Below are 25,782 nucleotides of genomic sequence, written 5' to 3'. Positions count from 1 at the left end.
CTGACATGTCCTTAGAATACAGGCTATGAGAGCTGATGCAGTCACCAGGGGAGTGCATGTGCTGAGATGTTCCAGCAATTAGAAGACAACCAGAAATTGGAACATCAATTAATGAGACCGAGAGGATCTGGCTAGCACATCAGAATGCAAGCCACAAGAGTGTGATGTCCTGAAAACATTATGAGGATAAGAGTGTGAGCAACTGTATTGTATGTTCTGAGAGATACAGTAAGATTAAGTCTGAGAACAGGCCATTGAAAAATAACAACAAAAACAGCTGCACTAGCTTGTAAGAACCGTACCAAACTGCGCTGTGAGACAATGCTTGATCATGCCCTAATAACCACATAAATTTAGATTTTCTAGTCCCATCTTCTTCCACTTAAGGTTGAAGGCCTAACTATTAAGAAATTTATATTCTGTCCAACAGGAATAAAAATGTTATTTTTTGATTCCCCAAACCAGCCTGGCATGACCATAATGCTTTATGCTTAGTTACCTCAATAACAGCATTTCCTACAGGGCAAGATGCAGTCTGATTTTCAGATCAGACTCAAGGGTCTAGAACCCATCTGTTTGAAGTCTTTTTTTTTTTTTCTTGATTCTTTCTTATAATCAGAAAATGATTTACGAAACAAAAAAGAGAGATGATCCAAGTTAAAGGCTGACCAAGTACTGTACAAAAAAAAATCCTAATAATTTTTAAATCCTTTATTAAGTTACTTGAAACACTGTCTTGATTCCTTATGATCAGGCAGCATTTCCTCAAATAATCATGCAACACAGTCAATTGATAAGTCAATATGACTAAATTCCATAAGGAATAACATTGCTGAAAGAGAATTGTCTCACATCTATGTTACCTATTGCAACTAAGTAGCACTCTGTGAAGAATATTATTGTGGCATTCACAAGACTAAGAATGAACTCCTAACATTCTATACATGTTTTTTTCCCGTATGGGAAAAAGTAAAGAAGCAGAAGAGATCAAGAATGATAAACTCTGTAGCATTTTTATCACATTTCCCCTGATGCCATGATTTTCTGCAAATCCATCAGGCTATCCCTTCATTCATCTTCCAGCTTCAAGAATTTAAAAAAAAAATGTTTATTACTCTACACATTAGAAACATTTTTCAGGAAACTCAGTGTACAAATACAACTGTATTTTCCCTGTGATTGAAACGATGATTTCAGAGATTTGTTCAAAGTGAAGCAAGAAATCCTTTTAACTTACCTCTCAAAATGGAGGGAAAAAAAACCCTCAATGAATAATGAGATATACATTGAATCTAGTATATATCATACAGCTCTGTAGATAGGCACTGTGAGTTCAGAACATGGTTCAAGCTTACAAGAAGCCAGGATTTCTGTGAAGTGATAAAAATAAATGAACCTAAAAGGTAACAATAAAGAGCTTGGTTGGATGATTTTCAAGCAAGTGATACAGAAAATGCATGCTGTGAAGCCTCAGGGCTACAAAAGATGACTCCCAGGAGATGTGATCTCAGCAGCTTCCAAAGATCTTTCCAGGCCTTACACAAGGAATAGCAGGGGTGGGACACAGCATGGACAAAGGCAGGCAGGTGGGGTTCATCTAGGTCAGTAATAGATAAGACCAGAGGAAGTGGAAGATTTAAACAGAAAACCACTGCCTGAATAGAGATGACAATTAATAGCTGTATGCCAAGGACTCCTTGCTCTCCTTTTCTCCCTTTACCCCTGCATCAGTTCTTGTCCCAGCTTTGAATTGACTGAATCATGGGCTTTGGCGTCAGATATATTTGAATGCTAATTATATTTGTTTCCATGTTGTGTCAACTAACTATATCTCAGCCTCCTTACCCTAATATGGTAATAACTACATAGAATAAAAAGTTGTCTATTTTCCACTAGCGATAATATCTAGGACTGTGCCAAGTGCCATGCTCACTAAATTGACCCACTTAATCCTTGCACCTAACCAGGGATGTATCCTACAATTCCCTTGGTGTAAAAGAGGAAACTAACAAGCATGTCAAATTACTTGCCCAAAATTTAAGGGACAAAAATGGGCAGAGCCGAAATGGGTGTGAGATTTTGGTGACTCTAAAGTTGTCACCCTTAGCCATTCTGATATGCTAGAGATATGACATATAAAACTTTATTACATTTTATTTAGGTAGTTATTATTACTTTCCATAATTCCATTAACTTATAATTTTTTCCTGTTCCTATGACATTATGGATGAGAAAACTGAAATCCATAGATTTTATGTAGTCTACCACCTGTGACTTGATGAATAACTGACAGAGCAAAAACTAAACTGGAAGCTGGTTAATAAGTGTCTTAAATATCAATTTAAGAACCTGAACATAACCAAGGCGCACCATTGCAGCTTTTTCAACATAATGATGTAAAAATAATGACATTCATTCAGTAGAGTCTATTTTTTTTTAATGTTTGCTTACTTGAAAGGCAAATAAACAGAGAGCAAGATCTCGGTTTACATCCCAAATGTCTGCAACAGCCAAAGCCAGCATTAGAAACTCCGTCTCAGGCCGTTATGTTGGTGACAGAGGTCCAACAACTAGAGTCATCACCAGCTGCCTCCTAGATTGATATCCCATATGGACACCGGTTCATATCCGGGCTGTTCCACTCACCTCCCACCCCCCAGCTCCCTGCTTGTGGCCTGGGAAAGCAGTAGAAAATGGCCCTGAACCTGTTAGGAGACATGGAAGAAGCTTCGGGCTTCGGGCTCCTGGCTCCTGGCTCCTGACTCCTGGCTCCTGGCTTTGGATCGGCTCAGCTCTGGCCACTGCGGTCACTTGGGGAGTGATTCAGCAGATGGAAGATCTTTCTGTCTTTCTTTCTCTCTGCAAATCTGCCTTTCCAATGAAAATAAATATTTTTTAAAGAAAGGAAAACAATAATGCAGAAGCAAAGACTATTCAAGAAACAAAACTACAGTAATTGACACCCAAAAGCAGAAATCTTTTGATCTCTTACACTGAATATATAATTCTGGGCAGTGTCATGTCTAATTTATTCCAAAAAGATACAGCTCCGATGTGTCTATTCCTACTACCAGACCTCTTTCATGATGTTTGGAGTATCAATGTTGAAAAATGCATTGCTGTATTTTTGTAATCCTATGATGAAATTACTCAATGTTGTATAAGATTTTTAGAGAAATGATGAATTTTGCTACATGTAGAAAACCAAATAGTGGAGATACAGAAGTATCTTTTTACCTGGGGTGGGGGTTATATTTTAAAGGAGAAGTGCTGGCACAATAGCTGAACTGGCTAATCCTATATCTGTAAGTGCTGGCATTCCATACAGATGCCAGTTCGTATCCTGGCTGTTCTACTTCTTTTTTTGTTTTTAAAGATTTATTTATTTTTATGGGAAAGGCAGATATACAGGGAGGAGGAAAGGCAGAGAGGAAGATCTTCCATCCACTGGTTTTACTCCCCAAGTAGCCACAACAGCCGGCACTGAGCTAATCCAAAGCCAGGAGCCAGGATTCTGTTCCAGGTCTCCCAGGCAAGTGCAGGGTCCCAAGGCCCTGAGCTGTTCTCAACTGCCTTTCCAGGCCACAAGCAGGGAGCTGGATGAGAAGTGGAGTCAAAGAAACATGAACCAGCACACACATGGGGAGGACTTTAGCCACCGGGCCCCCTGGCTGCTCTACTTCTGATCCAGCTGCCTCCTGATTGAAAAAAGAGAAGAGGATGGTCTAACTCCTTAGGACTCTGTATTTGTATAAGTAACACAGAAGAATCTCCTGGCTCCAGGCTTCAGATCTGATCAGCTCAGGCCATTGTGGTCATTTGGGGTGTGAACCAGCATATGGAAGATGTTTCTGTCTCTTCTCTCTGTAAATCTGCCTTTTCAATAAAAGTAAATAAATCTGGGTGTTTTTTGTTGTTGTTTTTGTCATTTTGTTTTGCTCTGTTTTTTTTCTTTACAAGTGCCGTATTCACTTCCTAAGTGGCCACAACAGCCATTGCTGAGCTGATTCAACCTCAGGAGATAGGAGCTTCTTTCCAGTCTGCCACACAGGTGCAGGGGCCCAAGGATTTGTGCCATGTTCTAATGCCTCCCCAGGCCACAAGCAGGGAGCTGGATGGAAGTAAAGCATCCAGAAGATAAATCGGCACCCTAATAGTAGCCCAGGCTTATGCAAGATGAGGATTTAGCCACTGAGCCATTGTGCCAGGCACAAAGTAAACAAATCTTAAAAAAAAAAAAAGGCGGGGGGGGGGGATCCAGAGGTTTTAAAAGTATATTGAGCAAATAATTAATGAGATTTAATTGCATTAAATGTCCTCTGATAGACTGAGGTCATCAATTCATTGTGAACTTGACATTAATTCCCACTGTGCCCTCTGTCTACTTTACCACACCTCTCCCAGGATTTTATACAAACAGATTACTTTACAAAGAATATCCCTGAAAATTCAAGAGAGGGCTGCAAAAAAAAGCCAGAAGATTATGCAGAAAAATAAGAGCTGACTGACTTGGCTGTCAGTGGGAATTTACAGTGATAACACACATGTAGTATATGTGCACTGCAGGATGTCTCCTACTGCACGGGTATTTTCCAGTGCACCTGGGTGTATATATGCCTTGATTTAATTCTCATTTTAAGTTAACTAATTTAGGCAGCTTGAACGTGAGCATACATGTTGAATAGGTAAGATATTTCCCAAACCAAAACACAAAGGGAAGTTTACAGAAATACCTAACATCTTTGTAGACCAGAAAAGAATGTAAAATAAACATGACAAGTACAGTTAGAACTATAGGCATGTTCCCATCTTGGCCCAGAAGCAGACACTTGTGGCCTGGAGCAGATTTATGGCTTTATTCCTATATGATTCTAGAGACTAAACATTCCCCTAGTGAGATGAATGTTGCTTTAAGTTAGGACGCAGTGTTAAAATCCTACAAAGTGTTCTTAAAGAGGGTCTAGAATTACCAGAAACTCAAGACATGTAGAGGTGGAAGGAAAGCAACAAACCCTCATCAATCTCAAGCAAACCATTCTCTAGGGTCAAGGACTGGATTGTCATTATAACTCCTGGATAGTAACCCTCAATACCATTGCAATGCTTTACTCTGAGTTGGAATACTGAGACTGGTAAGAAATAACTACAAAAATTGAAGAGTATGAGAGGTGATTCAGAAGTAGACACATAGAAAATAAAGTAATGCAAGATCTCTCAAAAAAATTATGTTTTCTAGTCACACCACCTCCCTCAATCCTTATTTCCTTTCTTATTTCTAATCTTTGCAAAATAACATAATTTTAATCCAATCAAATGCTTTATTCATCACTAACAAAATTCAATAAATAAAAAGTTTGAAGATCACAGTTTCACGGGAATATATACAAAGGCTAAAAACACAAACCACAATGTGTCGTTTTCATTCACACATAAATTTGTATGTATTAACTTCCAGAGGTCAAAGAAAAATAAGATATACATCTTTTAGGGACTGGTTTGTTTCACAGAGTGCAAGGGTTTCCAGCTGTATCCATTTTGTTGCAAAAGGCAGGATTTCATTATTTCTACTGTTGAACAGTATTCCTCAGTGTATATACACCAAACTTTCTTTATACATCATCAGTTGACAGACATTTAGGTTGATTCCATATTTTAGCTATTTTTAATTGAGCTGCAAAAAACACAGGGGTATAAATAACTTTTTCATAGGCTGATTTCATTTTATTTGGGTAAATTCCTTGGAGTGGAATGACTATTGCATGGTCATATGATAGATTTAGTGTCAAATTGTTAAGAAATCTTTAGACTCGGAAACGGCGGCATGGCCTAGTGGCTAAAGTGCTCACCTTGAACGCGCCGGAATCCCATATGGGCACCGGCTTTAATCCCTGCAGATCCACTTCTCATCCAGCTCCCTGCTTGTGGCCTGGGAAGGCAGTCAAGGACAGCCCAAAGCCTTGGGACTCTGCACCCATGCATGGGAGACCTGGAAGAAGTTCCTGGATTCTGGCTTCTGATCGGCATAGCACCAGCTGTTGTGCTCACTTGAGGAGTGAATCATCGGAGAGAAGATCTTTCTCTCTGTCTCTCCTCCTCCCTGTATTTCTGACTTTCCAATAAAAAAATAAATAAATCTTTAAGAAAAAGGAAATCTTCAGACTCCCATGATGATTGTACCAGTTTGCATTTCCACCACCAATGTTTACATTCTCACACCTTAACCAGCATTTGGTGTGGGAGAGAACGGTCATTCTAACTAGGGTGGAGTACAATCTCATTGTAGCCTTTATTTGCATATTTTCTAATGGATAGTGATCCTGAGCATTTTTGTGTCTATTGGCAATTTGTATTTAATCCTTTGAAAAGTACCAATTCATGTCCTTTGCCCATTTCTTAACTGGATGGGTTAATTGTTGTTGAGTTTTTGAGCTTTTCAGAGATGCAGAATATCAATCCTTTATCAGACAGAGTTTTCAGATATTTTCTCCTACTCTGTCAGTTGCTTCTTCAATTTGTTGAGTGTCTCCTTTGCATTGCAGAAGTTTCTTAGCTTAATGTAATAGCATTTGTCTAGTCCTGCTTTTATTTCCATTCTAGGTTTTTTTTCCAAGTGTTTTCCCCATGCCAATGTCTTGCAGTTTCACTGATGTCTTCTTGTAAAAATTTGATGGTATCAGATTTCAGATTTAGAACCTTGGGCAACTGTGACTTGATTTTTGGATGAGAGGGGTGCAAAAACATTTAAAATTTGTGCATAGCTTTTTGTAATTCTTATTTTTGACTAATTCTTGAAGGCCATTCACATGCACAGATTCCATTTTTTGCTCTAAAATAAACCATATTCTTTAAGTATTAATTTATTTGTTTGAAAAATAGAGTTACAGAAAGAGGAAGAGAGACAAAGATAGAAATCTTCCATTAGCTGATTCACTCCACAAATAGCTGCAATCTCCAGGGCTGAGTTGGGCTGAAATCTGGAGGCCAAGAGTGACAACCTGGTCTACCACATGAATGGCAGAGGTACAGATACTTGGAATATCTCCCTCTGCCTTTGCACAGAGACTAATGCATTAGCCTGAAGCTGGATTAGAAGTGGAGCAGCCGAGACTTAAACCATTTCTCATATGGGATGCTGGTATCCCAGACAATGGCTTACCTTACAAGGCTGCAATGGCAGCCCATAAACTGTTTTTAATTCAACTTTTCATGAACTTATAAAAGTATTTTCATTAGAAAACTATATTATAGACATATATAATAGAAAAAGGTAATAGGGAAAAGGAATGTGCCATATAATTCCAAAGAAAAAATACCTATGTGCGGAGGTATGGGAGTACAAGAAAACCTCACAGAGCAGGTAACTACTGAGAGTCTTGAAAAATAATCACATTTTGACACATAAATGGGAAAGTAGATATAATTCCAGCCAAAGAAATAAGAATGAGCAAAGGAATGGAAGAAATAAAACATGGGCATATTTAAATTCCATCAATCTCTTAACCTAGCCCTCAGGAGAGCACATATATTGAAAAGCAGTATAAAAGAAAAGGTTAGAAATATGATTAGAATGTAGGGCACTGAATCATACACTGGAGATTTTGTACAAAATTGAGTAGGCAATGAATGAGCAGCCATTAAATATTTTCAAGAGAAACAGTATATATCAAAGATATGCTTTTTGAAGTTAATTTAATAGCCAAAGCATAATGAGTTTGAATCTATACTCAGAGTTCCAAGTTTGACCGAGTATCTAGAGGAAGTCCTCAACTGAAAATGGAAGATGGTACTTGGAAGAGGGAGGATTTGAGGTTAGAAATGATGATAAATGTCTTGTGAATGAATGGGGACAAAGATAAATTTAAGACCTATCCAGCAGCTGCTGCTCAACAATCCAGCCAATGAATTTGGAGTTGTCAGCAGTAATTAAGTTGTGAAGAAACAAAACTCTGGAAAAGAACATGAATTTGACCTCTAAATGATATTCTTCAATAATAAATATTAACAGCAGTAGAAGGTAAGTACAGAAGCTGAGAAAATAGATATCATAAACAAACAAGTGTTCTTATGTTGTTTGGGTTACTTTAACAAAATACCACAAACCTGGTAGTTTACAAACAGAAATCTAGCCCTCACAGCTTTGAGGCAAGGAAATGTGTCATAAAGGTACTGGCAGACTTGCATCTGATGAAGACCTACTTCCTGGTTTATAGATGGCACCTCCTCATTGTGTTCTTGCAAGACAGAAAGATTTTGTGAGTTCTCTGTAGTGTCTTAAAAAGCCACAGATCCCTGCAGGAGGGTTCATTACCTCCTTCTAAAACCATTACATTGGAGGTTTAGATTTTATGTGTGTGTTTGAGAAGGACATAAATTTAACCCATTGCAATCAATAACACAAGAAGGAGACCCAGTTCTTACAGAAAAGTTTAGTGGAAAAAGTTAGGAGTAGTAGACTTGAGTGTAAGTTACTTAATATCTGTAGGAGAAGCCTAAGTATCCTTTTGATGTTGTGAAAAGATTAATGCTCTTCACTTGGTGCTAATGTCATAAATTTTTAAAGTACTCATCCCTGTTTTGCAATGTCTATTTGATTCTTATTATCCAAACTAAACTTCAAACTACTTAAGGACAGATTCTATGTCTCAATCACAGCATTTTTCTCCCAGATCCTAACCCAGTGTCTAACACTAAGAAGACACTCTATGCAAATAAATTAGGATTAAGCAGAAGCTTTTAAAAAGGCACTGAAATGAACTTGGTAAAAGGACATGCTGAGGGTCTATGAAAGATTAGAATAAGAGAAAGAATGAAGAGTTAAATGAATAATGAGATTCATTATTTAATCATCTCACTGGTCTCTTTGAAGGATTAAGTCATATTCATAAAAGTATTGACAGAAAATAAATACTATTCATATACTCCTTCCAAAGTAGAATCAAGGTACTACAAGGTTGTATCATTGTACCAGAAACTCTTAGTATCATACTTTCAGTTATAGAGAATACATTAAAAAATGTACTTAACGTTAAATAACATTTTAGTATAAATACATACATACAGAAATCAGCTAATAACTGTGGGCAAGGATGTGAGGAGAAAGGTATCCTTCTTCATTATTGGTAGAGGTGTAGATTATGAAAAGTCAGTATGGAAAGTACTCAGCCAACGGAAAATTAATCTACCATATGATCCAGCTAACCCACTTCTAGAAATATATACAAATGAAATGAAAACAGCACATGAAAAAGCAACCTGCAACCCTGTATTGATGGCAGCACAATCCACAACAGCAAGGACATGGAAACAACCCGGATGGCCATCGGAAGAGGAACAGATAAAGAAACTGTGACACATCTACTCTGTGGAAAACTATCCAGCCATAAAAAAGAATGAAATCCATTATGCTCGATGATTGAAGCCAAGTCCAAAAATGAAAAATATCATGTGTTCTCTCTATTATAAAACAATCCTCAGGCAAAATACAAAATAAATATAGATGTACGGGTAACAAGTATATACATATAGTCTCATAGACGAACTGCATAATAGAGAATAACACACCGAGAAATGAAGATACATTGTAGTAAACACGTACATGCCTGAATAAAAGAATGGTTCTTTCCTTTTTTAAAGATTTATTTATTTTTATTGGAAAGGCGGTTATACAGAAAGGAGAAGAGACAGAGAGAAAGATCTTCCGTCCAATGACTCACTCCCCACGTGACCACAACAGCTGGAGCCAGGAACCAGGAGCCAGGAGCCAGGAGTTCTTCCAAGTCTTTCACGTGGGTGTAGGGTCCCAAGGCTTTGGCCTGTCCTTGACTGCTTTCTCAGGCCACAAGCAGGGAGCTGGATGGAAAATGGGGCTGGTGGAATCAGAACCGGCACCCATATGGGATCCTGGCGCTTGCAAGGCGAGGATTTTAACCACTATGCTATCGCACCAGGCCCAAAAGGATGGTTCTTGATGAAACTGTTAAATATACTTTGACAATAGGATACTAGATTTTCTATCATTTCCTATACCTATAATTTCACGATACACTTAAACAGCAGAATGTTAAACTTGTAACTATTTCTAAAGGACTATACTATTTCAATGATATGGGGGAAATGATGGGTGTTGGAGAATGGAAAGGGAAGAAGGGGAGCAGGAGGGAAGAATCCCTACAACTACAATAATGTATCATGAAAAATAAGAATAACAATTAACAAGAGGCTAAATAAATAAGTTTCAGAATAAGCAAGGAAAAAAGAGAGATTCGTTTTCAAGGAGAAAAAGCTGCAAAATTCATGAATGAGAAGGAAATGGTCAGGTTGAAGATTCGCATGTAACCACTTCCACTGCTGCGGGGCTCTAGGCTCTTTAACTGTCAGATATTTCCAACCATTTGAGCATATAGAAGCGAGGATATAAGCATACACACTTCAAATCCATGTGAGGATTTCAGGTTGTTCTTTGCATCAGTGGGATGCAACATTTTTCAGAGTCTGAGAAAAATAAAAGCATCAATATGCTAGGAGTCAGGTTGGGCCATGTGGGGAAAACCCATCCTAGCAGAGTATGGAAGCAGAGTCTGTGTTAATGCTCAGTGCTACTGTGGAAATGAAAATGGTTGAGGTAGCATTGATTTTTATCCCCATTTAACCATATAAATAGACTTCAACCAAATGACTTGTATATGAGGTGTATCAAGTTCCAAGGGTCTATAATTTCAAATGTGCATAAGGTTAAAGGAGGTCATGGTCATGAAGAAAAAAGGTATAATGTAGTATTGACATTTCTCCTGGTTTCCCAATTAACAGAGAGATTACAGAACAGAAGAGCAAAATAGGGCCATTAGAGAAACTATTACCTTCTCAGGAAACTTATTCTGCTGCAGTAACTAAACCTCAGACAGGAAAAGGATTGCCTATGCAGGTACACATATGGTGAACTAATCAAAGTCCAAGATCAAAATTTTCAATCTGGTTCTGAGTTTTGAACCATTAGACCATACAATTTTGCTGTCCAGTTTATCTAGGGATATTTGGACTGTACTTAAATTGCATTTCTTTTTAATCTTTCTCTTTCCACCCAAGCAGTCTGTCTTCTAAAGCATCACTGGCCCTCACAATTATCTCCGCTTCTCAGTGTGGCGCCGTTCTCTCCACAGTCCTCCCAGTGGGCCAGCTGAGTCATGACTCAATAGGGATTCACACAATTGAAGAAAGGGATGATTTCTCATGCAAGTACAAGCCATTACACAGGTTTCATACATCTCTGGAGCACTAATCACCACAGAGCTCTGGTTCCAGAAGAACAGAGGTATTTCTCAGTGCTACTGCCAAAATTACTCTTTGGGTAATCTTTAATATTGCTAAAGAAATAAAGCTTCATGGTAGAGGGAAATGCAAAATAATATGCCAATACAACTGCAGACTGTTTCAACAGTAAGTATAAAATCTGTTTTTCTTGTTTCTTTTCATTGTTTAAAACATTCTACAAATACTAATAATTGTTCTACATATTCCCCCCTCTCTACCTACTTCTTTGTCTCTCTTTCTCTCTCTCTCTTAAATTATAGTCCTTTTTTATAAGTCTGAAAAACACTGAAACAAGGGGCAATGCTTTGATGTGATTTGTGTAAACAATATTATTTGCACATAGGCATACCAAACTGCTTTGGCATATCAGAATGCAGAATAATAAATTGAATAGCAACATAAGACTCAGAAAAGTCATCTAGCCTAATTTACCTCTAAGCAACAGGATAACTCTCAAATTACCTTAGGAAGAAGATCTTCAATTTTACACACAAAGGGAACAAATTTCATAAACACTATTTTAAGAACATACTGATACTTTCTACTCTAAATTCCCTATATTCTCTTTCCTTTATATTTTTCTCTTAACTTTCATAATGCCATACCTGCAATTTATTTTATAACCACAGGCTTACCCCTCCACTAAATAACAAATCCAACAAGTAGTAAGTGGAAAACACAAGAGTTCCTCAAGAGTGTACACAAGGGCTAGAAACAAATCTCACTTATCTACACTGTGTGTTTCGCACTCTTTAGCTACCACAAATCAGAGAAAATGTATGGTATTTGCTTTTTTGAGACTGATTTATTCACTAAGCATTATCACCTTTAAAAAAGAATGAACTTCTTTGTAATATTTAAGAATACTGAGATTAAAATAAACACATAACGTGCATTTCTTAAGGTACAATACCACAATTACATTAGGGTTTTATCTTATCTCATATCATGTTGACAATGTCTTGGTGAATATGACAGCAAAGTAAAATGATATATGTACAGTTTATGTAATTCCTGATTTGCAGAGCTTTTATATTTTCAAATTTTAATACTTCCTCTGAAACATTACAGAACATTGGTTAAGGTGATAGAAACAAACAGCATAAACGAGGCATCCCACGCAATGTTCTATTAACGTAAAACCTTCAACAAGTCATTCTGACAGCAATTTTTTATCAGAAAATATTTACACTTAATAGTAGAAGCAAAACATGAATTGATTTAAATAAGAAATTGAGCTGGGCGATTATTAAAGAATAATTTTTTTGTCCAGCATGTAAGGCCTGGATAAGTTTACATTTTAAATGAATTATATAAGTGAATTATAGTCAATTTCTAAAAGTATTGTGTTTTCACAGAGATGTTTCCTATACAATTTAAAATTTTATCAGGTAATTATTTAAACATCTTTCTTAATGTCAGATTTCTTAGTTCGTATTGCCCGACATTTCCAGTATAAAAGCTACAGATATGCATATTCAAAAACAAGTAATATTTGTTTTCCTGAATCTGATGGCTTGCTTGTGAAAGCAATGGAATCATCAAAAGTCCCGGTCCATTCTTTGGTACCATTAGTCTTAAGTTTACCCATAGGGGATGCAGAGAAGTGACAGTACTGATGACAGAGATCATGAAATGTACATGCAAAACTCAAGATTTCTACAAGGACTATGACAATGACTAAGGTTACAGAATTCCTTGAGTTGTTTATAGACCTGACCTGCTTTCTAGATTCTTAGGTACAACATTTCTTTGGGTTCAGCGAACCCCAAGGAAAAGAAATTGTTGATAAAGTTCAACAGATTTGCAAAAATTGGAAAAATTTACATTTTTATTTCTGGTGAACTGTAACTGAAATTTAGATTTCCTGAACTTGTGAATGTAGACAACAAAACACATTAGTATTAAAGTCCCTATGATTTGTTCACCAAATAGCAATCAAAGATATTTCCATATCATATTATAATGGCTGTAGATATCCCAAAACATATGCTTCATTTATACTGATCTAAAAAGTACGATAGTAACTAAAGAAGCAGCTAGATAGTGCTACTCAATATACTAATAACTACATGTATTATTATGCCACTATTTTAAAACCTTAAAGTAACTGTGTTTCAATGTAATTTGTTTTGTAAATCTATATTGTATTTTATGCATTTATCATATTTAATCTATGTAAATTACCAGTATTACAGCATCAGAAACTTCATTGGCCTGTCCCTAACATAAATGGTAAAGATGATTTTTAAAATGGCGGCTAGTGTTGTGGCACAGCTGGTAAAGCCAACACAAGCAACAATGGAATCATATATAGGCATCTGAATCAGATGCTCCATTTCCCATCAAGCTCCTTGCTAATGCCCTAGGAAAAACAACAGAAGTTGGCCCCACAGGAGAGAGCCAGATGAAGCACTTGGGTTCAGCCTTTGCCAGCACTGGCTGTTGCAGTCATTTGAGAAGTAAATCAGCAAATGGAAGAGCTCTGTCTCTCTGTTTCTCTTTCAAGATAAATCAATTAACTTAAAAAAATAATAGCCACTCAAAGACACTAACAAACAGAAAATGAAGAAACATCAATGTTACAACAACCTAAAATTTGGTAAGAAAGATCCTGTCTCTTCTGAACCAAGATATTTACCTCCTTCCCTTAATCTAGATCAATAAGGTGAAGCCTTCACTCCAGACCACTACTGCCAACAAAGCAGGACTGCCCCTGCTCCCAGCCAGATAACCTTCTTCCTTGGAACAGAACTCCTCAATTTCTCATTTTCCTCCCAGCCGCCTTTTGTTGGGGCTAAGCTCTTGTAAGTGTTGTTGAGAGTGCACTGGCAAATTGCACTGGTGGGAAAGTAGCTCTGCCTTGGACATGGTAGACTGAAGAAACCAGACTCTAATATGCCTATTTTTATTAACATTATTTTGTTAATTTATGTATTTGATACATGGTGCTCTCTATTCTGCTTGTTCATTCCCCAAATACTTACAATAGCCAGTGTTGGGACAGATCAAAGCCAGGAACCAAGAACTCTATTCAAGTTTTCCATGTGAACAGCAGGGACCCAAGCACCTGAGCCATCACCAGCTATATATAACAGAGCCAGGACTCAAACCCCAGCACTCTGATATGGAATGCAGACATTCCAAATTGTCACCAAAAACAAATCGAATGCACGTTCTTCCTTTTTTACTCCACCTCTTTGCAGGGTTGGTTCCATGCCAGGAACCTTTACCCCAACCTCTGCTTGGTTCCATGCAAGAAGAAGCAAACTAAGAGAACCTAACTTTCAAACTTCTTCCTAAAGCACTGAGCACTTCAAATGCAGGGATATTAGTCAAAGAGAAGCTTGTCATTCATTGCTCCAACCCCAGGCTCCAGAGCTCAAGTTCAGAAATTGTGCCTGTAGAAAGAAGTAGGCCACAAAACAGCTTCTGATTTCTACCCAAAGAAACCTATTTCATTTGAAATAGAGTGTGGAGGAGTTTTAGCTTAAGAGGACTCTCAAGAATAGCAATAAAACACAATTGGGAGGAATTTACTCATCTAATGAAGACACAGCCCAGGCTGATTTGCAGTGGGAAAATGGAAAACAAGACAGTTAGGAAGATCTCCAGAGTTCTAGAAACATTAAATGCTGACCTCAGGAATCATCAAAGTTGCACACATTGATCACTGGGCCTGGAATTACTGCTGAAGATACTGGAATGATCAGTCACCAGTGAGTGTAAACTAGAAGTTTATATGGTCAGAGAATAAGTAGATGACAGCCTTGCTGTCATACATGTATTACTGTCCATTCAGACAAAAGTAGGGCACATACACAGTTATACCTCTCTAAGGGACAACAGCAAAAACAAAACTGTGCCTGATGAGGAAGAGACTGAAAATTATACTTTACTTCATGAATTCAATAGTAACTAAACAAATAAACAAGCACATGCAAATAGTATCAACCCTCCACACCCTAGATAGCAAGGGGGAGTAAGCAGTACCTAGATTTGCTACAACAAATATATATCTAGAATATTCAGTTTCCAGGCAAAAAAAAAAGATACAACCTATCGCCATACATTAAAAAATATAGGAAACAGAAGCTGCTTATGAAAGTAATTAGAGGTAAGATTTTTTTTTAAAAAAAAGCCTTCAAAGTAACTGTTGTAGAAATGTTTCCAAAACTAATGGAAGGAATGACTGAAGAAGTAAAATGAGGCACACATTTGTGGAAGTCAGTATGGTGAGCCCTTAGACAACTGAAAACAGACCTACCATATGACCCAACCATTCCATCCCTGAGAATACATCCAAACTAAATGAAATCTACAATTGAGAGAGTTGCCTCCAATCCAGTGTTTGCAGCAGAACATTTCACAACAGCTAACACATGAAAACAACCCAGAAGTCCATCAACAGATGAATAAAGTGGGGTACAGGGGCTGGCATGGTTGCTCAATGGGCTAATACTTTGCCTGCTAGCTTCAGCATCCCATTCGGGTGCCGGTTTGTGCACTGGATCCTTCACTTCTGATTAAGCTCTCTGCTTATGGCCTGGGAAAGCAGCAGAGTATGGTTCAAGTCCTTAGACCCCTGCACTCAAGTGGGAGACCTACAGGAGGCTCCTAGATCCTGGCTCCTGTCTTTGGATTGACTCAGCTCCAGCTTGGGAAGCGAACCAACAGATGGAAGATTCTGTCTCTTTTTCTTCTTCTCCTCCTCCTCCTGCTCCACTCTGCAAATCTACATTTCAAATAAAAAAGGAAGAAGAAGAAGAAACTCTAGTACATTTATTCCATGGCATGCTACTCAGCCATAAAAAGAATGAAATCTTACCATTTGCAACAAAATAGTCCCAGGCTGAATCTATTATGCTTTGTGAAATAAGCCAAGCATAGGGGAGGGTGAGAGAGATCAATTCCTACGTTGCTAAAACTGAGTGGTAGAAAACAATAAATAAATACAATTTTTGAAAAGAGAGAGAGGCAAATAGAACCAGCGCTGTGTCACTGTGAGCAAGTTGCCACCAGCAATGCCAGCATCCCAGTTAAAGACTTGGTTGTTTTCTGATCCAGCTCACTGACAATAGCTTAGGAAAGCAGCATAAGATTGTCCCAGTCCTTGAGTCCCTGTCAACTGAATGGGAGACCTGGGTTACTGATCAGACAGGCTCATTCCTGGCTGTTGCAGCCATTTGGGGAGTGAACCACTGGATAGAAGATCTATCTATCTCTCTCTCCTTTTATCTCCCGACTCTCTATAACTCTGCCTTTCAAATAAATAAACACTATCAATAAAATTATTTAAAATATTTTAAAAAGAATCAAATGGATATGTGAAAGAAAAAAGTATAACCATTTTTTTAATTTACTAAGGGATCAATAGTAAATGCGAACTGTCAAAAGACAGAAAACAACTTTAAAAGCAAATCAGAAGAAATTATGTATTAAAACTGTAAGCAGAAAAAAAGAATAAGTAAAAATAAGCACCATAAGCCAGTTGGAACACACATGAATAAATTGGGACTTTTTGGAGTACCAGAAGGAGATTAAATAGAGAATATACAATAAAAATCCTGAAAGAAGCAATGCCTGAATACAATCTAACGCTACTGATAAATAAATAAATAACCAACCTACAAATCCAGTAAACTGAGCAAACTCCAAGAAGTTTAAACATTAAAAAATTCTATAATCAATTACATCAAAGTAAAATAAAATCTTGAAACAGAGAAAAATTATTCTGAGTGGAGGTTCAGGTACCTGATTGTCTTGGGATCAAAACTCAAAATAAGTTCAAGATACAAAATAAGTTTTATACAGTCATCTAGAATAAAACAATTGGCCATGGAGATAATACAGGGGTGGAGAGGGATCCCAGTTTTAAATACATCTATATCAAAATGCCACAAAACATGTGAGCATGTGACATAGCAGTTAAGATACCAGTCGGGATGCCTGTGTCTTACATCAGAGGACCTTGGTTTGATATCCAGCAGTTCCAGGTCCCAACTCCAGCTTCCTGTTAAAGCAGGCCGTGAGAGGCATCAACAAATGCTCCAATGATGGGTTCCTCTACCCACATGGCAGAGCCAATTAGAGTTCGTTAGTTTCTACATTTAGACACATCCCAGCTCCAGCCAATGCAGGCATTTGGCGAATGCACTAGCAGGTGGGGGACCGAACCAGTTAAGTTCTCTAAAATAATGTGTGTATATGTATTATCATATATACTGTACATGTATTATGTATATGTAATATTATTATATGATATTAAACCCTTTAAAAGAAAAATTGCAATTTAAAAAAATAGGCTATTGGGATAAACAAAATTAAATAGATTTTGTTACTGCAAGACTGTGAGAAGGTTTAAAATTCTTATTGTGCATCTCTAGATATAAGTAAAAATCCCAGCATTTCCTGCCATCTTAAGCCAAAAAAAGGTTTTATCCGAGCACACCTGAAAGCTCAAGGTTTGAAAAACACTTTGGGAAACCAACCCAAAATTAATAAAATCGAGGGTTTTTACTCACTGCTGGAGTAAACTGGCATCCTGTTTCCTGTACGTCTCTATCAGATCCTACTTTCCCTTGAGGGTACACAATAGATAATTATCCATATTTTCAAGGACATTCTAGGTCAAAAAGTGTCTGTTTTTCCTAGTTATACTGTTTGCCAAGACCACAAATTTAAGCGACTCACCCTGGGGGGTGACTGTGCCCTAGCCTGTCTTTCTTTTCTTTTTTAATTTCTGAATCAGATTCTGTTAGAAATCTTTAGAGTCTACATTAGTAAGTACAGAAAAGGACAACCACTGCTAATGGGCTTCTATGCATGGAAAATTCCTCTCCGTTCGTGTTTCTACTCTTAGGTGCTGGTTTATAATAACAGCCTATCAAAATGTTGCGTGTGGCTTCAAAAAATGTAGTCATCATCTGAGAGCTATACTTAACATCAAATGCCACAGCAGATTTATCAGCAGCTGAGTCCTGGAGCACAGCCAGTTCACAGCACTGAAGCACAGCTCTGTGCGACTCACCATCAGAGGGTGTGTATTAGAGGAGGATGGATGTAAGCCAGATAGCAAAACGCTGTGGCTCAGAGATTTGAATCAGGGTGACAGACAAGGTGGACTGAAGAAGCATCTGAAAAGCACAGGGAGACAACTTCAAGAATCATGATACTTCTGTTGCTTGTCAGAAAAGAGCAATAACAACAGACAGGCCAACCTTGGTGTGGCAGTCAGAGGTGAAGTGGCTATTATTCTTTAAGAAAATGCTTGCAGTCTCTTAACAAAAACCAATGACTCATAAAGAACTAAACACTTCCTGAGATGCAAACAGACAGGTAAAAAGATGAATGCACATTTTGGAAATTACCGTGATTTAACCACAGATATTGCAAAACACAAATATTCTACATAGAAAACATGGTTCCCATATATTCATTTTCTTTTAAAGATTTATTTATTTTTATTACAAAGTCAGATATATAGAGACAGAGAGAGCAAAATCCTTCATCTGATGATTCACTCCCCTAGTGACTGGAACAGCTGGAGCTAATCCAAAACAAGGAGTCAGGAGTTCTTCCACCTCTGACACGCAGATGCAGGGTCCCAAGGCTTTGGGCCATCCTTGACTGCTTTCCCAGGCCACAAGCAGGGAACTGGATGGGAAGCAGGGCTGCCAGGTTTAGAACCGGCGCTCATATGGAATCCTGGCACGTTCAAAGAAGATTTTAGTCGCTAGGCCACCCCACTGGCTCCAATTCCCCATATATTCTGTGTCTCTATTGACACTTAATCCTTTCATTCTTCTAACAGTTGTACAAGCTTGTAAGTTTCTAAATTAAGTCAAATCATGCCCAAAATCCTTAAAGCAATTTTTGTTTTTTTACCAAAAAAATTCATATCGCATTTTTCACATTTGAAGGGCCTTGACCAATTAGAAGAATGATTATGGGGACGGAAATTTTACTCTCCCAGAAAGTTGGGCATAAATTATATAATACAAAATAATGCCAGCTTGCTGACAGATTAATGAGACAGGTAGTTGTCTGTTCTTTTTTTAGGTGGCCTTCCTACAAACAGCCCACTTTGCATAGACAAAGGAGCAAGTGTCACAAAAATCTAAAACATGCATAAGACAACTACAGGCAAACAACTGCCAACAACAGCAAAAACAAATATCCTTTCAAAGAGCAAGGATAAGTTTACAATAGAAATGGAACTGTAAACAATAAGAAAACAGATTTTTAAAAATCTATAATTCTCTAAAATTAAAAACTCTATGGGCCCGGCGCGGTGGCGCAAGTGGTTAAAGGTCCTCGCCTTGCACGCCCGGGATCCCATATGGGCGCCGGTTCTAATCCCGGCAGCCCCGCTTCCCTTCCAGCTCCCTGCCTGTGGCCTGGGAAAGCAGTTGAGGACGGCCCAAAGCTTTGGGAACCTGCACCCGCGTGGGAGACCCGGAAGAGGCTCCTGGCTTCGGATCGGCATAGTATCGGCCCGTTGCGCTCACTTGGGGAGTGAATCATCGGACGGAAGATCTTCCTCTCTGTCTCTCCTCTCTGTATATCCGCCTTTCCAATGAAAAAATAATAAAAATAAATCTTTAAAAAAAAAAAAAAACAAATAAAATTAAAAACTCTATATAATTCAAACTTCCATAAAAATGGAAAAAGCTCAAATTCCAATTCATATTTAAAAATAAATAGACAAGAGCTAATGTTGTGGTGCAGCAAGTTAACCCACTGCTTACAATGTTGTTAGCCCACATTACAGTGCCAGTTACAGTCCCAGCTGTTCTCATTTCCAACCCAACTTCTTGTGAATGCTCCTGGGAAAACAGCAGAAGATGGGCCAAGTACCTGGGCCCCTGACACTTACGTGGCAGAGCAGGATGCGGTCCCTGGCTCCTGGGTTTCATGTGGGTGTTGTGTTTCATGTGGGTGTTGTGAACATTTGCAGATGGAAACTACCTCTCTCAATATCTTGCTCTTTCTATTTCTCCCTCTTTCTCTCTCTCTGTGATTCATTCCCCTCTCTCTGTAAGCTATGCCCCTCAAATAAATCTTTTAGAAATGTAAATGAAGTAACAACAACAAAAAAAGGAGAGCAAGTATGCAGCAGTTAAGATGCTCCTGGAGACACCCACATCCCATACTGGAGACCTTGGTTCAAGTCCTGGCTCTGCTTCTGATTGCAGCTTCCTGGTAACACATACTGTGGAGTGCACTGCTGATAACTGCTCCAGAGGAGTTAAGTCACCATCATCCGTGTGGCAAGACTGAGCTCCAAGTTCCTTGCTTTAGCCTGGCCCAATCTTGGCTATGGCAGGCATTTGAGGAGTGAACCAACGGACGCAAGATCTCTCTTTTTCCTCTTCTCCCTGTCCTTCTCCCTCCCCAATCTGTATGTCTTTTATAAATTATACCATGGTTCCGGGGAGGCAAGAGTTAATTTTAGAAAGCTTGCTTCAGATTCTACAGTTAGAGACTGATAAAGGGAAATTATTGTAAGGAAAAAAATGCCTAGACTGAGCAGTAACAGAAAACTGAACAGAAAAATGTCCAAAGCCAACAATTTTTCAAGCAGAGCCTTCATCTCTGTCACTTTCCAAAGTACATGAGGGAACCCAGATCTAAGTGGAAGAAACACATCAGATACAAACTAAAAATCTAAGAGTATTTTTTTTTTCTTCCTCACATGCCTTTCAAAACATTCTACATTTAATCTGGCTTTGAGCAAAGTTAGTAAAGCTATTTTGTAGGCATAAAACAAATGAAAATTTTCAAAAACAGAATAATGCTAATGTTTGTTAACCTCATGAAATTCATTTTCCTAATACTCTATGAGGACACAGAGGTTAGGTCTCTGTTATGATTTTACCTTCACTGCTTCATTTTATCTTCAAATACAGTATGGTATCAGATTCATAAAAAGCTTGAGGGGTGGATGAATGAAAATTTGTGTCCATTAAGCAAAAATAAGTTCGTTTTAATCAGAGGATGACCAGTCACTAACCAAACGAAATACCTATGAAATAAAACACAAATAACACAAATTAACGTATTATAATAACCATAGCTTCATTCTCACTTGTAGTGATGTTAAATCATATTCTACTCCCATTCAGCAGGTTCCTGAGGTCACCAGTTGCCACTTCTCTGGGTCTTCTGTCTTATGATTGAATCATTGAGAGGAAACATTTAGGTAGTTGACCCACAGTGGATTTAACAACAGCAGTGTCACACACAGACGACATTGGTGCCGAATGAATAACAGCCTTTATCATGGGATACTGAGGGGCAAAAGGGCCTTTTCTGTGAGTGGGAATGAAGGCACTTTACAAAAGCCTGATGCAAATTCTTAGACAGATTATATAGTCACATACAAAAGAATTCTTGTTACTGTCAAATACCACTACATTTTTAAAATGTCAAACCAGTATTACATAGCATTTAAAAAAAAAAAACTTAAGAAAACTCCAGTCAAGGTTACACATGAAATAATAAATTAAAAATAATTTCAATACCAGATCAAAATCACAACTTCAAAAAAGATATCTAAATATCTCTGCAATTTTCATGCTTACGTTTTTAAAATGATTAGATGGGCCCGGCACGATGGCGCAGTGATTAAGGTCCTCGCCTTGCACGCCCAGGATCCCATATGGGCGCTGGCTCTATCCTGGCAGCCCCACTTGCCTTCCAGCTCCCTGCCTGTGGCCAGAGAAGGCAGTCGAGGATGGCCCAAAGCTTTGGGACCCTGCACCCGCGTGGGAGACCTAGAAGGAGCTCCTGGCTTTGGATCAGCATAGCATCGGCTGTTGCGCTCACTTGGGGAGTGAATCATCGGATGGAAGATCTTCCTCTCTGTCTCTCCTTTCTGTGTATCCGCCTTTCCAATAAAAAAATAATAAAAAATAAATCTTTAAAAAAAAATGATTAGATTCAGGCCCAGTGTAGTGACCTAGCGGCTGAAATACTCATGTTACATGCACAGGGATCTCATATAGGCGCCAGTTCTAACCCTGGGCAACCCCACTTCCCTTCCAGCTCCCTGACTGTGGCCTGGAAAAGCAGTCCAAAATGGCCCACAGCCTTGGAACCCTGCACCCGCATGGGAGACCTGGAAGAATCGCCTGATTGCTGGCTTCAAATAGGCTCACTTGAGTAGTGAATCATCAGATGGAAGATCTTCCTCTCTGTCTCTCCTCTCTGTATACCTGACTCTCAAATTAAATATATATATATATATATATGTTAAAGTGATTAGATGCTTTTATCATTAAGTATATTGTGTCTAATCATTTAAGTTCTTCAGCAATTAAATACTTTGATAATGCTAATGGGTTTATAGTGGTGTGTGACACTGTTTCCAAAAGTGCTGGTTTCATTTTGGATTGAGCCTGGCCTTCGCTTTCTAGGCTCTTGCTTCCGTTGTTTACATGGTTAGGCCATGGCCTTGTCTACACTCTCAATCCTGTGCTTCCGTGAGCACAATGCTCCTGCTGTAGTTGTCAGACTAAAGCTATTGCTTACCTATCTACATTTCTGTTTAGTGCCTGATATTAAACGTTCACACACCATGTCCGATCCATCTATCCATTGGGACACTTATCTGTTACCTGCTTCCTAATGAAAAAGTTCTCTTATTGGAAATAATGACAGGCCAGTTGCTACACTGGAAAGTTTGCATATATCATCTCTATCTAGCCCTCACACCAAACAAGGGAAGCATGACCAGTGTGCTTGTGAATGTGAATATGCTGAGGGTTTTTTTCTCCTAGAGCAATTATTCCAGGAAGATGATGTATAGGAAAATTACATGAGCTTGGAGCTGAACAGATCTTAGGGGCTTTTACCACAAGTTATGGGTATGATCTTCAGGATATTCATTTGACCTCTCTAAGCTCCAATTTCCTCATGAGTAAAACATGATTTATAATGTATACAAATGAGGGTTTGGTAGGAAAAAAATACACCTATTGTAGAGCTGAATCTTCTATTGCTATACTGTATAGTTTTCTTTTTGGACTGTGGGAAGAAATACTAATAATATACGATTGATAGTCCCGGGATGAATTGCCTAAGGACACTGCATTTTTCGTGTTGGATTCCTGTATGCTTCCCTCAGAAAGAATGAATGGCATTTTCCACATCCCACACTATGGGTGTAAACATCTTTCTGCCTATGTCACAGCAGTTGTCTCACTCTATTTCACCAAGAGATTGCTTTTCATTTGGCATTATACTTGGCACTTATCAGTGAAAACGAGGCGGTAGGATTAAGATCTCCACAAGACTTCACCAGTCACATTCTCTGCCTCCTGTGGATGCTAAAAAGGATATACCAAGCTCCTGAAAGGAGAAGCCATCCATAATTTCTTAGGAGATTCTAGATCATGATAAATAGATGATAAATAATGGATGATAATGATAGATGAAAACAATAAAGCCTTGTCTTTAAGATTGAACATATAGGGCCTGGTCGTGTGGCCTACCAGCTAAAGTCCTCGCCTTGAATGCGTTGGAATCCCATATGGGTACCGGTTCTAGTCCCAGCAGCTCTACTTCCCATCCAGCTCCCCGCTTGTGGCCTGGGAAAGCAGTTGAGGACGGCCAAAAGCCTTGGGACCCTGCACCCATGCATGGGAAACGTGGAAGAAGTTCCTGGTTCCCGGCTTCGGATCGGCATAGCACCAGCCATTGCAGTCACTTGGGGAGTGAATCATCAGACGGAAGATCTTCCTCTCTGTCTCTCCTCCTCTCTGTACATCTGACTTTGTAATAAAAAATAAATAAAATCTTAAAAAAGGAAAAAGATTGAATATACAGAAACAATAATATATTCCTACTTTGAAGAAAGAAGGCAGGGCAGGCACAGTGCTGTAGCAGGCTAACTTCTACATGAGGTGCTGGCACCCCATATAGGCACCAGTTTGAGTCCTGGATGCTTTACTTCTGATCCAAAACCATGCCATTAGCTGAGGAAAATAGCTGATGATGGCCCAAGTACTTGGATTACTATATCCATGTGATAGACCTGGAGGAGATTCCTGGCTCCTGAATTCAGAGTAGTCCAGCGCTGGCCACTGAGGCCACGTGGGGATTACCACTGGATGGAAACTTTGTCTCCCTCTCTGTAACTCTCTCAAACAAGTAAATAAATCTTGAAAAGAGAAGAAAAATGAATTCATGTTAATAGAAGTTGACAGAGAGGAAAACATATGAAGATTTTGTACATCCACAGGCCCTAGAGTAAATTTTCTCTAGTCCACAAATTAACTTTGGATGACCAGATCCATCAGTAAGCAGAAATGGCTCTCTCAATGCCCATTCTTGCTCTTCCTCACCAGCACTCACCTCTGCTTAGTTCTCTGGCATACAAATTGCAAGAGGAAAAAGAAAACTTTCATATCTACATGTAACTATCTTTACATTTCTACATATAACTCCAGGATTACTCAAAAGTTCACAGAAAATTAAAAAATAAGTTTATTTTGGTGCGAAACTTTTGAAATCCATGCATTACAAAGAATCTCCAAGAAGTTCATGCAAATTTCATATTGTGAACAAATGATGCACAATTCACAAGACTTTTTCATGAAAGTAATTTAACCTTTTATTTTCTCATACATTAAAACACATTAAAATATGTAAGCCTATAACTACACTCACATAGGTTGTGATGTAGTTTTTATGAATAAACAACTGTATTGCTGAGATGTTGAGCTTTGTAAAATATACGCTTTAAGACATGGCTAGAACTGAAAATTTGATGGATTGTTAATTTTTCCTGCTGCAACTCAGTAAAAATATAAATAAAGGGGCAGCATTGTAGCATAGCAAGTTAAGCCACTGCCTATAACACTGACATTATCCAAGTGTTGGTTCAAGTCCTGCCTGCTCTGCTTCTAATCTAGCTATTGCTAATGTTTCTAAAAGGGTAACAGTTGGGCCCCTACATCCATATGGGAGACCTAGATCGAGTTCATGGTTACCATTTCACCTTGGTCAATCCCTAGCTGTTGTGGCCATTTGGGAAGTGAACTAGCAGATGAAAGGTATTCTCTCTCTCACTTCCTCTTTTTCTCCCCCTCCCTCCCTCTGTTTGTAACTTTGTATTTTAAATAAATAAATTTTAAGAAAGCAAATGAGTGCTCGCTTCAGCAGCACATATACTAAGAAAGCAAATGAGGGGTCAGCATTGTGGCAAGCAGGTAAAGCTAAACTGAAATGCCCACATTCTATATGGGCATTGGTTTGTAACTTGGCCATTCCACTTCTGATCCAGCTGCCTGCTAATGGCCTAGGAAAATCAATGGAAGATGGCCCAAGTGCATGGACCCCTGCCATGCACATTGGCGAACAGATGAAGCTCCTGGTTTCAGCCTAGCCCAACACTGGCTATTGAAGCCATCTGGTATGGAGATCTGAAGATGGAAGATGGAAGATTCTCTGTCTCAATCTCTCTCTTTC

This window comes from Ochotona curzoniae, unplaced genomic scaffold, assembly GCF_017591425.1.
Source record: "Ochotona curzoniae isolate NIBS_2020 unplaced genomic scaffold, NIBS_Ocur_1.0 contig_2210, whole genome shotgun sequence".
NCBI lineage: Eukaryota > Metazoa > Chordata > Mammalia > Lagomorpha > Ochotonidae > Ochotona > Ochotona curzoniae.
This window is presented reverse-complemented; position numbering follows the sequence as displayed.